The sequence below is a fragment of the Strix uralensis genome, unplaced genomic scaffold (assembly GCF_047716275.1).
Source record: "Strix uralensis isolate ZFMK-TIS-50842 unplaced genomic scaffold, bStrUra1 scaffold_72, whole genome shotgun sequence".
NCBI lineage: Eukaryota > Metazoa > Chordata > Aves > Strigiformes > Strigidae > Strix > Strix uralensis.
In genome coordinates, this window is record NW_027436726.1 from 635027 (window position 1) to 646309 (window position 11283).

Consider the following 11283-nt stretch of genomic DNA (forward strand, 5'->3'; position numbering starts at 1 on the left):
GCTGCCTCTCACGCCTCAGGTGTAGTTGCGCACAGCTTGCTGGTAACCACCGGGACTGTAACCTGTGAAAACACAAGCATAACCTCTTCCCCAGGTTATTAAAGGATATGGTCCTTCCCAGTTACACTTTCCAGGACTTGAGCCTTGCCCTGGATTTCTTGTTGATCTGATATCTGTGATGAGAAGTGCTGCAATATTGACAGCACCTATTTTAACGATCCAAATGCAGCAAAGGGAGTGATGTCAGATTGCCATAATTCTGAGGAGTGAGTCCCCGAGGGTTGACACCACTGGCTGTTGAAGAGAGGGAGTCCTTCTGGCATTCAGGGCAAGTCGCAATGATGTCTTCAGCCTGATGCCTTGATAAAGAAAACTGGTTTTGTATTGCCCTGGCATTTTGGTGGAAAAATTGCATGTGAAAGCCGTGCTTACCGTGTTTCTGAGATGGCATTAGCTGCACGGTGGAGATCTTGTTTTTGCTTTCTCTGTAAGTACTCTGGGTGATGTCAGTGAAGGATCTCTTCTCAAAATATAAAGCAAGCTATGCACATCATCATTAGTTAGGCCCAACAACAGCTGTATCCAATTTATGGCTCCCAACAGTTTTTGTAAATCATTTAAAGTCTTAACATCAGTTTTAAGTTTAACCTGTTGCGGGACAATGGTCTGTCCACAAATTCTCCACCCCAGGTACTGTCACGGTGATGATATCTGTACCTTTTCAGGCACTATTTGCAACCCCACTTGAGATACTGAGTCTTTGGTTAAAGCAAGAGCCTTTTCCATGATCTCCTGTGTTTCTGCTGCTATAAGGATGTCACCCATATAATGATATATAACAGCCTGGGAGACCTGCATTGTGGCAGTATTCTTTATGCCTTATGGTAAAACAACCCAGTGGTACCGTGTTGCAGGTTCACTAACATTAATACTGGGAACAAAAAAGGGAAATTTAGATGCATCATCCAGATGCAAGGGAATGGAGAAAAAATCAATCTTTCAGATCATTTATTACAAGATGCCAGTTTAGGGGAATCAATGTGTTGGAGATCATGTAAAAGTCACCATTTACCACTTTTCTTTAAAATAACAAACACCAGGGGGTTCCAAGGACTGGTGGTAGGTACGATATGTCCTGCACTTAACTGTTCATGAATTAAATCATTCAGGTGGAACAACTTTTCCATTGGCAAGGGCCACTGACTCACCCACACAGATGATTCTGTTTTCCAGGTTAGTTTCAGGGTGGGTTTAGGGGTGGGTTGTGCTGCAGTGGCCCTTAAGACAAATTTCATGCAATTTGAGTTCCCCATGGAGCCATACAGTCACGACCCCATGATGTAATAGGTGTTTCCAATATAAATGGATGAATATTTGCTACCCAGTTTTCTGGGCCCCTTACATGGATGAGATCTCTGCTTTGAAACGTTACAACATGACCACCAACCCCGAAAAGCACTCGAGTTACCCGAGCTAACGGCCAATCTGCTCGCAGATATTACAGTCACATCCACACCAGAATATAAAATGCCTGTCAGTGCAACAGATTCTTCTGCTTTAGTGAGGTTACATTTTATCAGAGGTCGACTTTGTCTTCCTGTCTGAGCTGAAAATACTTCGGGAGTACTTGCTGATCCAAATCCTGAGTCACCCCAGCCTCTCGGCATACTATTAGGAGGAGCTGTAGTAAAATAACAAGCTGAGTAATTTTTGACCCTTTTGTTACTGAACATGCGTCTATGACCTCTGGTAAAACGAACAACCCCTGTAAGGTTGTTGATGATTTTTATGACAATACCCTTCTCAGATAGATGGTACAAAGGTGCACTCTCCCCACAGAGTATGCACCTGAATTCAAGACAACAATTAATACAGAATTACTGCCTCCTGCTAGAGGAGTTATTTCAGCTATGACACTTCAAACACTGAGCCCAAACAAACAGGCAGCACCGATGACCCAGCGGGTACTATGGCACTCTGTCAAAGAAGTCTGCAGTCCGCAGCTGCCGCTGGGCTGCATCTCGCACACGCAAAGCAATCACACAAAGAGGCCTCTTACACTTATTACTCACACAACATAAAATGATAAACGCTGCAAACATCAAAACACTGTTAAGAATATATAAAGCCATTGCTTATTGATTATGTGGGGCGCTGCATGCCAGTGTCAGCAGCTTCTGTAAAAACTGCTGCTTTTGGCGGGGGGGGGGGGGCGGGGGCGAGAGCGCAGTGCCGGTCTCGGCCACAGGCGGTTAAGACTGAAGACTCTTTCAGCCCTCCCATCAGCACCATCATAAGTAATGATAGTGATAAAACTAAGAAAGTCCCAAGCCCCCCAAGCATCATCATGTAACTCAGGATTAACATCAATAGCGGCATGTAGTCAGGCAATAAATTTTGGATAGGGCTCCGTGGGCCCCTGTCTTATTCCTGTAAATGCTGGCGCTGCTTTTTCATTGTTTTTAAGGCCAATTCTTCGGTTAACGGTAATGCTTCTGGTTGAAATCCGACTTCCCAGTTGGAGCTAGCAAAAGGGCCTGCACCTGTCAGCGTTTGAGCTTGCACCTCATACAGAGGATCTCCTTGCTGATGGGGTGTGGCTGCGGCAGCGTCACAGGCCACTTGCCAACGTTGGAAAAATTGCAATTGTTGGGAAGCTGTTAGTAAGATTTGTACAATCATGCGCACATCAAACGGAGTTAATAAATGTGCTGTAAAGATATGCGGAATTACTGAATTTGTATATGGTGATTTCAACCCATATTGTGTTACAGCTAATTTTGCCTCCTTAATCACTTTCCAATCTAAGGCTTCCCACTCCTTGCCTTGTGGGGTTACTGTTACCGGGAACGTCATTGGGCCAAGTTCGTTAAACTGCCCCTCTATTATAGAATCCCGAATAACTCCCAGCCATCGGCTTGCTGGATTATCATTACCACTCGCGCGTTCCAGTGCCCCCCCTCCCATTTGAGCCAGTGCCCCCCCTCCCATTTGAGCCAGTGGCCCCCCTCCCATGTGGGCCGACGATGGCAGCGACCCGATAGCCACCATTTCCCTCTGACCATCCCCCTCCCCACCCGTGTCGCGGAGGAAGGGGTTAATAGGAAGAGGGGGAGGTGGCGGTGCTGTAGGGGTGGGCTGAGCCGCTTGCTGCATTCGGATTTCAAATTGCTCTAATTTTCTCATGAGTTCTTGCAAGTGCTGATCTTGTAAATCATAACGAGATTGTTTCTGCACCGGGGTATCGGGGGCGAGGGCGGGGGCAGGGCTGGGTCAGCGCCGTCCTCTGGCGAGGTGGCGGCGGCGGCGGGGGGGTCGGGCGGGGGGTGGCGGGAGAGGGGCGGGGCCGTGCGCTCCGGTGATTGATCTTTTGGGCTTGAGGGGAGGGGGAGTCGATCTGGAGTAAATCTGTTGATTTTTGCTCTTGATTTTCCTGCCGCACGGGTGCTGCGCGTGAAGCGTCCCCGTCCCTCCTTTTAGGAGCCGCCTTGGGGAACAGGGATCCCACAAACGTCCCAGCAGTGACGGAATCCTGAGAGCCAGCGCGTTCTGCCTCTGCTGACCGGGCAGTGAAAGCAGAGGCGGGGGTCTGCAGTTCCGCTTTCAGTTCTTTCAGAGTGTCTAGGACCAATCTCCACACAGTGGAGAGTTTCCTACTGTCTTTAGAGCCTGAGCTAATGTCATCCCACAGCGCCGCAATGATCTTTTTCCAAGTAGCAGGTTCAAAGGCTGCGGTCACTGAGGGGATTAGTCCGCGCTGCCGAGCCCACAACAGCACCCTCCTCAGGTTCCCCTGATAAGATAATCCTCTCTTAGAGAGTATATGTTGGAGGAGCTTAACCACTGCTGCTTCTTCTTTACCCAGCGTGGACCCCATCTCCTCCCCAGCCGCTCACCTGATCAGGGCGAGATTCCCGACGATTGCGCGCGTGTCTTCCCAGGTGCCGGGGCAGCACCTGCTACGGGTGCTTCCGCCCCCTCCGGACCGTCTTCTCTTGCTCGGGCGAGCACCAACGGGAGGGTCCCAATTCCCCAGGGCTTGAGTCCCGCGTATCTTCAATGAGGCTCCCTCGGGTCCCTGTTCGGGCGCCAGTTGCTGACGCGGAAGTCTCGGACACAACTTAGATGACCAATTTGATCAAGTTGATGTCACTTTATTAAAGGCTACACAGCAATTTATACTCTATCACAAGCTTCACGCGCCGCTATCTTATTGCTAATAGGCTAAAGCTACTTGTTCACGTGCCTTTCTGCCCTCTATGATTGGTCCCAGTGTGGTGTCCACGCGCTGCTCTCCCCCCAGGTAGACCCTCTGTTTTCCACATTCCAACATCTTTATCTCTTGGGCAGGAATGTAGTTTCTCAGGACGTCTCGGCCTTGTTTTTGTCCTTGAACACAGCTGCAGCTTGCTGTTACAGTGAGGCCCCTTGGTCTGGACCACTCACAACATGTCCGTTGTTCTCCAGCGATGCCACAGTCCCCCAGGCTGCTATATATCATTATATGGATGACATCCTTATAGCAGCAGAAACACAGGAGATCATGGAAAAGGCTCTTGCTTTAACCAAAGACTCAGTATCTCAAGTGGGGTTGCAAATAGCGCCTGAAAAGGTACAGATATCATCACTGTGGCTGTACCTGGGGTGGAGAATTTGTGAACAGACCATTGTCCTGCAACAGGTTAAACTTAAAACTGATGTTAAGACTTTAAATGATTTACAAAAACTGTTGGGAGCCATAAATTGGATACAGCTGTTGTTGGGCCTAACTAATGATGATGTGCATAGCTTGTTTTATATTTTGCGAGGAGATCCTTCACTGACATCACTCAGAGTACTTACAGAATCACAGATTCATCTAGGTTGGAAAGGACCTTGAAGATCATCTAGTCCAACCGTTAACCTAGCACTGACAGATCCCAACTACACCATATCCCTAAGTGCTATGTCGACCCGCCTCTTGAACACCTCCAGGGATGGGGACTCCACCACCTCCCTGGGCAGCCCATTCCAACGCCTAACTACCCGTTCTGTAAATACTTCCTAATATCTAGTCTAAACCTTCCCTGGTGCAACTTGAGGCCATTACCTCTTGTCCTATCACTTATTACTTGGTTAAAGAGGCTCATCCCCAGCTCTCTGCACCCTCCTTTCAGGTAGTTGTAGAGGGCAATGAGGTCTCCCCTCAGCCTCCTCTTCTCCAAACTAAACAACCCCAGTTCCCTCAGCCGCTTCTCGTACGACATGTGCTCCAGACCCTTCACCAGCTTCGTTGCCCTTCTCTGGACATACTCGAATAATTCAATGTCCTTTTTGTAGTGAGGGGCCCAAAACTGAACACAGTAATCGAGGTGCGGCCTTACCAGTGCCAAGTACAGGGGCAAGATCACTTCCCTGGCCCTGCTGGCCACGCTATTTCTGATACAAGCCAGGATACCATTGGCCTTCTTGGCCACCTGGGCACACTGCTGGCTCATGTTTATCCGGCTGTCAATCAACACCCCCAGGTCCCTCTCTGACTGGCAGCTCTCCAGCCACTCCTCCCCAAGCCTGTAGCGTTGCTGGGGGTTGTTGTGACCCAAGTGCAGCACCCGGCATTTGGCCTTATTGAAGCTCATACAGTTGGCCTTAGCCCATCGCTCCAGCCTGTCCAGATCTCTCTGCAGAGCCTCCCTACCCTTGAGCAGATCAACACTCCCACCCAACTTGGTGTCATCTGCAAACTTACTGAGGGTGCACTCGATCCCCTCGTCTAGATCACCAATAAAGTTCTTAAACAGTAGTGGCCCCAAAACCGAGCCCTGCGGGACACCACTCGTGACCAGCCGCCAAGTGGATTTAACTCCATGCACCACAACTCTTTGGGCCTGGCCATCCAGCCAGTTTTTTACCCAGCAAAATGTGTGCCCATCCAAGCTGTGAGCATCCAGTTTTGCCAGGAGAATGCTGTGGGAAACGGTGTCAAAGGCCTTACTGAAGTCAGGTAAACTACATCCACAGCCTTTCCCTCATCCAATAAGCAGGTCTCCCTGTCGTAGAAGGAGATCAGGTTTGTCAAGCAGGACCTGCCTTTCATAAACCCATGCTGACTGGGCCTGATCATCTGGTTGTCCTGCACGTGTTGTGTGATGGTACTCTGGATGAGGTGCTCCATCAGCTTCCCGGGCACTGAAGTCAAGCTGACAGGCCTGTAATTTCCCGGATCATCCTTCTAACCCTTCTTATATATGGGTGTCACATGGGAATGGTGTATGGTGGGAAGTTGGATGGTGGATGGTGGGGAGATGGATGGTGGATTGTGTGATGGTGATTGTTGGATGGTGGATGTAAGAATGTGGGATGGTGTGTGGTGGAAGAGTGATGGTTGATGGTGGGATGGTGGATGTTGGGAAGGTGGATGGTGGAAAGTGGGATCGTGGACGGTGTATGGTGGATGTTGTATTGCGGGATGGTGCATGGTGGATGGTGGGTTGTGGGAAGTTCATTGTCGATGGTGGATGGTGTATTGTGGGATGGTGGATGGGGGATTCTGGATGGTGGATGGTGGGAAGGTGGGAAGGAAGCACAAGTTATTTGAAACTATGAAATATTGTATTTGATACGGGGAGCTATCAATCAGTAATTTCAGAGATGTCAAATGGCTGAAGATATTTCTATTACTTCCACACATTTGAATCAATAAAGAAATCCTACACGCAACAATCAAGTAATTCAGCATTCTTCCAATCCTGCGCTTATGTTGCAGATGTTTTTTGGTGAAATAAGAGCTATAAGGCCATTTGATGATTTAATAAGCAACCACGTGCAGATGCATCTGGCTAACACCAAGAAGTTAAACTTCCACAGCTGAAGTTTTTAATAAGGTAATTAAATATAAATACATATTTTATGTGGGTTTTTTCACCAATCATTTTCTCCAGAACACAAACCTGGATATCACAAGTCTACAAGCAAGGAAAAAGCTTATTTGTGCAGCAACAAATACTGTAATTCTGTCTTCTTCAGAAAATATAACCGTTCATTCTATTGCCAGCTGCTTTTAAGGCAATTCACTCCTGTCAAACACTCTCAAGTACTCACTCATGTCAGCTTCCTCCCATACTTCTATCCTTTGAGCAACTGAATCCATAGGAGATTGCATGGGGACATATTGCCAGCCAAGAACCTTTCAGCTGGCTTGTCTGACTACACCCGAAGTTTGAAAGGTCACTCAGGGGAAGATTAGTCTTTGGGGTTTTGCACAGAGCCTGTGCAATCATTTTTGGTGCTGCTTTGAGGCAATAACACATGTCAGAGCAGAAGTACTATTTAAGGGTTATTGACCACAGATGACAAGAAAAGAACATCTAAATCTACCCTGGTCCGTCATGCACACAGGAGCATAGGTGGATAGCTTTCTCCATATGCAGTCAGAATTATCCACTTGACATGGGGTCTCCAAGACGAAGTATACCTGCTCGTAAGGTATGATACCTTCAGGAGATCTAAAATAGACATGCTGTTTAAGGTACTGAGTTATTTCATCTACACATGCTGCCTCTCCTTTATCCACTTCATTTATTTAGCCAGAACTTTCTATTCTTTCTAATCTGACATGAAACAGCACTGAAGCATCACATTAGCAATTCGTCTATGATTCAAAGGGACTCCTTGTTAAAAGCAAATCACACTTTAAACAGTTGAAAACGAAGTGAAAGAGGTGCAAGCTCATTTTACCCAAATCTAATTATTTAATGAATTGAAAAAGCTGATCTTTCAGTTAAACTCCCAAAAACTGTCTTTGTCCCCAGACAAGAGTTTCAGAACTCATTTTTCAGCAGCAATCTGTGAGCACATGGAGGCTTCAAGTGCCCAGCAGGGAAGGTACAATTTGGCATTACGTTCTGAAATAAGCCAAAGCTTGCTTCTCAGAATAATCCTTATTCTCATAGATAATTCAAAGATAAAACAATGTTATAGCACCTACATGAAATGCACCCCTATAGCAGAATACTGCTTTTGTTTAGTGTCAACATCTCTAGGCAGAAAAAAAAAAAAAGAGTCCAACTTTATCCATCAGTACAAAGACCTATAAATATTGAATCCAGGAACTCTGGAAACAAACTCTCCCTTAATGAATCTGATCTCATCCTTTTTCTCAAGCCTAGGAGGACCTCTAGTTCTGCCCAATGAATTTTACAACGGAAGTACCTTTTGTCTTTGTTAAAAGAGAGTATATAAACTCCTGTGAAACGTTCATGTGCAGCAATGGATGAACAGGTTACAGTAGGCATCAGTGTATATAAACCAACACTTTGTCTCAGAATCCTGACCCAAGAAACAAAACCCTGTCCCAGGGCTATATATTCTAATCGCTTGTGTGCACGGGTAGTGTCAAGTGAATTTAGTCCAGCAGGGTCCCGTTCTGCACTTTTTATGCAGCTTGGCTAAACAGGCTGCAAAGTGCGTTAATTTAAAACAAAGCAAAACATTTCCACCCCCCTGCACCTCCCAGATAAAATTCCTGGTGTGGAGACCGGCTATCTCAAGCAGTGCCTCAGCGCCATGTCCTGGGGATTTTGCTGTCGTACGTGAGACATGGTAACCGACTGCAGAGACCCAAGTAAGCATGTTTTACTAAAAATATTTTCTTTTTCCTCTCTCACAGCCCTAATCAAGTTTCATTAACGTTCAAGTACTTACATTATCTATGGAAAGCTATTACTGAAAAATCACCCCAAAAATATTCCGCTCCCTTGTCTCACTCTCAACTCCAGAAACAGTTCCCCTCACTTTATGAGCTGTCTGATCAAATGGTGCCACTGTTCCTCCTTGTTTTCTCAAAGAGAAAAGTTTGACCTATATGAAGTAGTGTCCTCATATTTTCCTTCCAGAAAACTTCATTATGTCTGTAATTGGAGTGCCATGAGCATGGCAAAAGAGAAAGTGTTCACCCCAAACAAGCTGAAGTTGAGTAAGGAATAGTCTTTTCAAAATGAGGCTTAACCACTGGAAAAGTTGGAGCAGCTTGACACTAGTATAGGCTATTTTCTAAGAATTATCCCCAGCGTGACGTGCTCAAAAGGAACTCTTCAAAGACAGCGGTGTTGCTGTACCAGGCACTTTGCAGGATTCAGGTGTTACATACTACAGAAGACTTTCCTTCCTTGTGTGGGAAAACAAAACACCAAAGAAGTGAGGCCAAGTCTTAAGAGACTGTTATTAAAGTTATAAGGTTATAAGCTTATTCTGTTGGGAAACAGAAACTTTAAGTATCAAAAGTTTTCAGTGCATAGAAGAGATTGATACTGAACGAGGTTGTCCTATTGCAGATAGTTTCAGGAACTAGATTTACCCAAATGGGGGTGGGGGGCGGGGAGAGCAAACCAGTGGAAGTCACTGTTGGTACCCCAGGAGACTTTCCTTTGTGGGATTTGAGTTCTCTCAGCACACCAGCAGTGCATGACCAAAATCCATACACAGAAGCTTGTATTCCCCTCGTCAGCCAACGCTGCAGAGATACACGCATCACACAACACTGCTGGAGTACAACCTTCCTGCGGCCAAGGGAGTTCTGAAGAGAACAAGAAAAGTTTCAGTATTACCATGTGAAAACATAGACCAAATTTCCATGAAATGGTGCTTGCCTTTGGTCTTTGCTAGGTAAAGAATTGATCTCTCCTCCATTAATAGACTAACACTAATTCTCTGTGCTCTGCAAGCTGATTGATGAATCTTACACTAAGGTAAGACTAAATTAAAGAGTAGGCCTATTCATGCTCAGCTTTTAATCAGTTACAGCACTTATGAGAAAAAGTCAGAAGGCAAAAGGCAAATGATGTCCTAAAACACCTTTTTGCTTCGCTGTCCAGAGGAGCTGAAAGAATGACAATACCCAGCCAGTCTCAGTATTGACCAGGAAAAAAATTATTTCCCATTACTGCCAAAGAACTGAAAGTGACACCTTTATATGTGACAGTACCAAAAAAACCTTTTTGCTTGAATTCTTTTTTTTCCTTCCTATCACACCTGTGCTCTTCCTGCTCAGGAAATAATTGATACTCCTGACATAGACAAAGGTGGTACACAAAGTCTGACCCATTTTCTAGGCTTCCAACACACAGGCTCAAACTCCAAGAGCTGTAGGAAGTACAGAAATCACCATCCCTTGACCAAAGCAAAGGGAGCATGCTTTATTTCTGTATATATTCAAAATCAGTAACCATGGAGTTTGATAACCAAGTCTCCACCTGTGAAGGAAGTTAATTCAGTGCAATTCTTGCAAAGACTACCTTAGGGACAGAAAAACAGGGTAAGGGAAACAGACAACATTTTTGTACATGTGTATATAGCTACTCTAATGCCCAGATTATATTGAAAACACCCATTCAAATGACTTCCAGAAAAAACAGGTTGTCATACAGCCTCCAGATAGCTCAGCAACACTGATAGAATTTTAGTAAATACAAGAACTTAGAAAAACTGGCAACACAGGTGGAAATACAGGGGCATCCCCGAGTGTCACAGTGGCTTGACTAATTTGAGAGATTCTTCTTCCTAGTTAGTTGCAGATAACTAAACTAAAATTTACCAGAGTCATTGAAATAAACTGTTAAATGTTTTGACACTTGTTATTTACCAACAAAATCAGAAAGAAGCACAAGTTATTTGAAACTATGAAATACTGTATTTGATACGGGGAGCTATCAATCAGTAATTTCAGAGATGTCAAATGGCTGAAGATATTTCTATTACTTCCACACATTTGAATCAATAAAGAAATCCTACACGCAACAATCAAGTAATTCAGCATTCTTCCAATCCTGCGCTTATGTTGCAGATGTTTTTTGGTGAAATAAGAGCTATAAGGCCATTTGATGATTTAATAAGCAATCAAACTGCCATTCAAGACAACACGATGACATATGAATTTCACTGCAGGCAAGTGCCAGGTTATACACAATGGAAGGAACAATCCAGCTAAACAGGCACATGCTGATGGGTTCTAAAATTAACTGAAACTGTTCAGAGAAAGCAACAAGGGTCAAGATGAACAGCTGACTGAGAACATCTGCTAAAAATGGAGAAAACCAGACAAAATGTTAAGAGAAAGACAAAGAATAACTATTCCAAGTACTGTCCTATTGTTTAAGACTGTTATATGACTTCACCTTGTATATTTACTGTCTCCAGCTACGAGACTTCTGTAAAATGAGCAACTAGCACCTACATGAGGCAAGAATCTTCACTGCTGTGCTCTTCTATAGCCCTGAAAGATCAATCCAGGTATCTGGACACGGATAG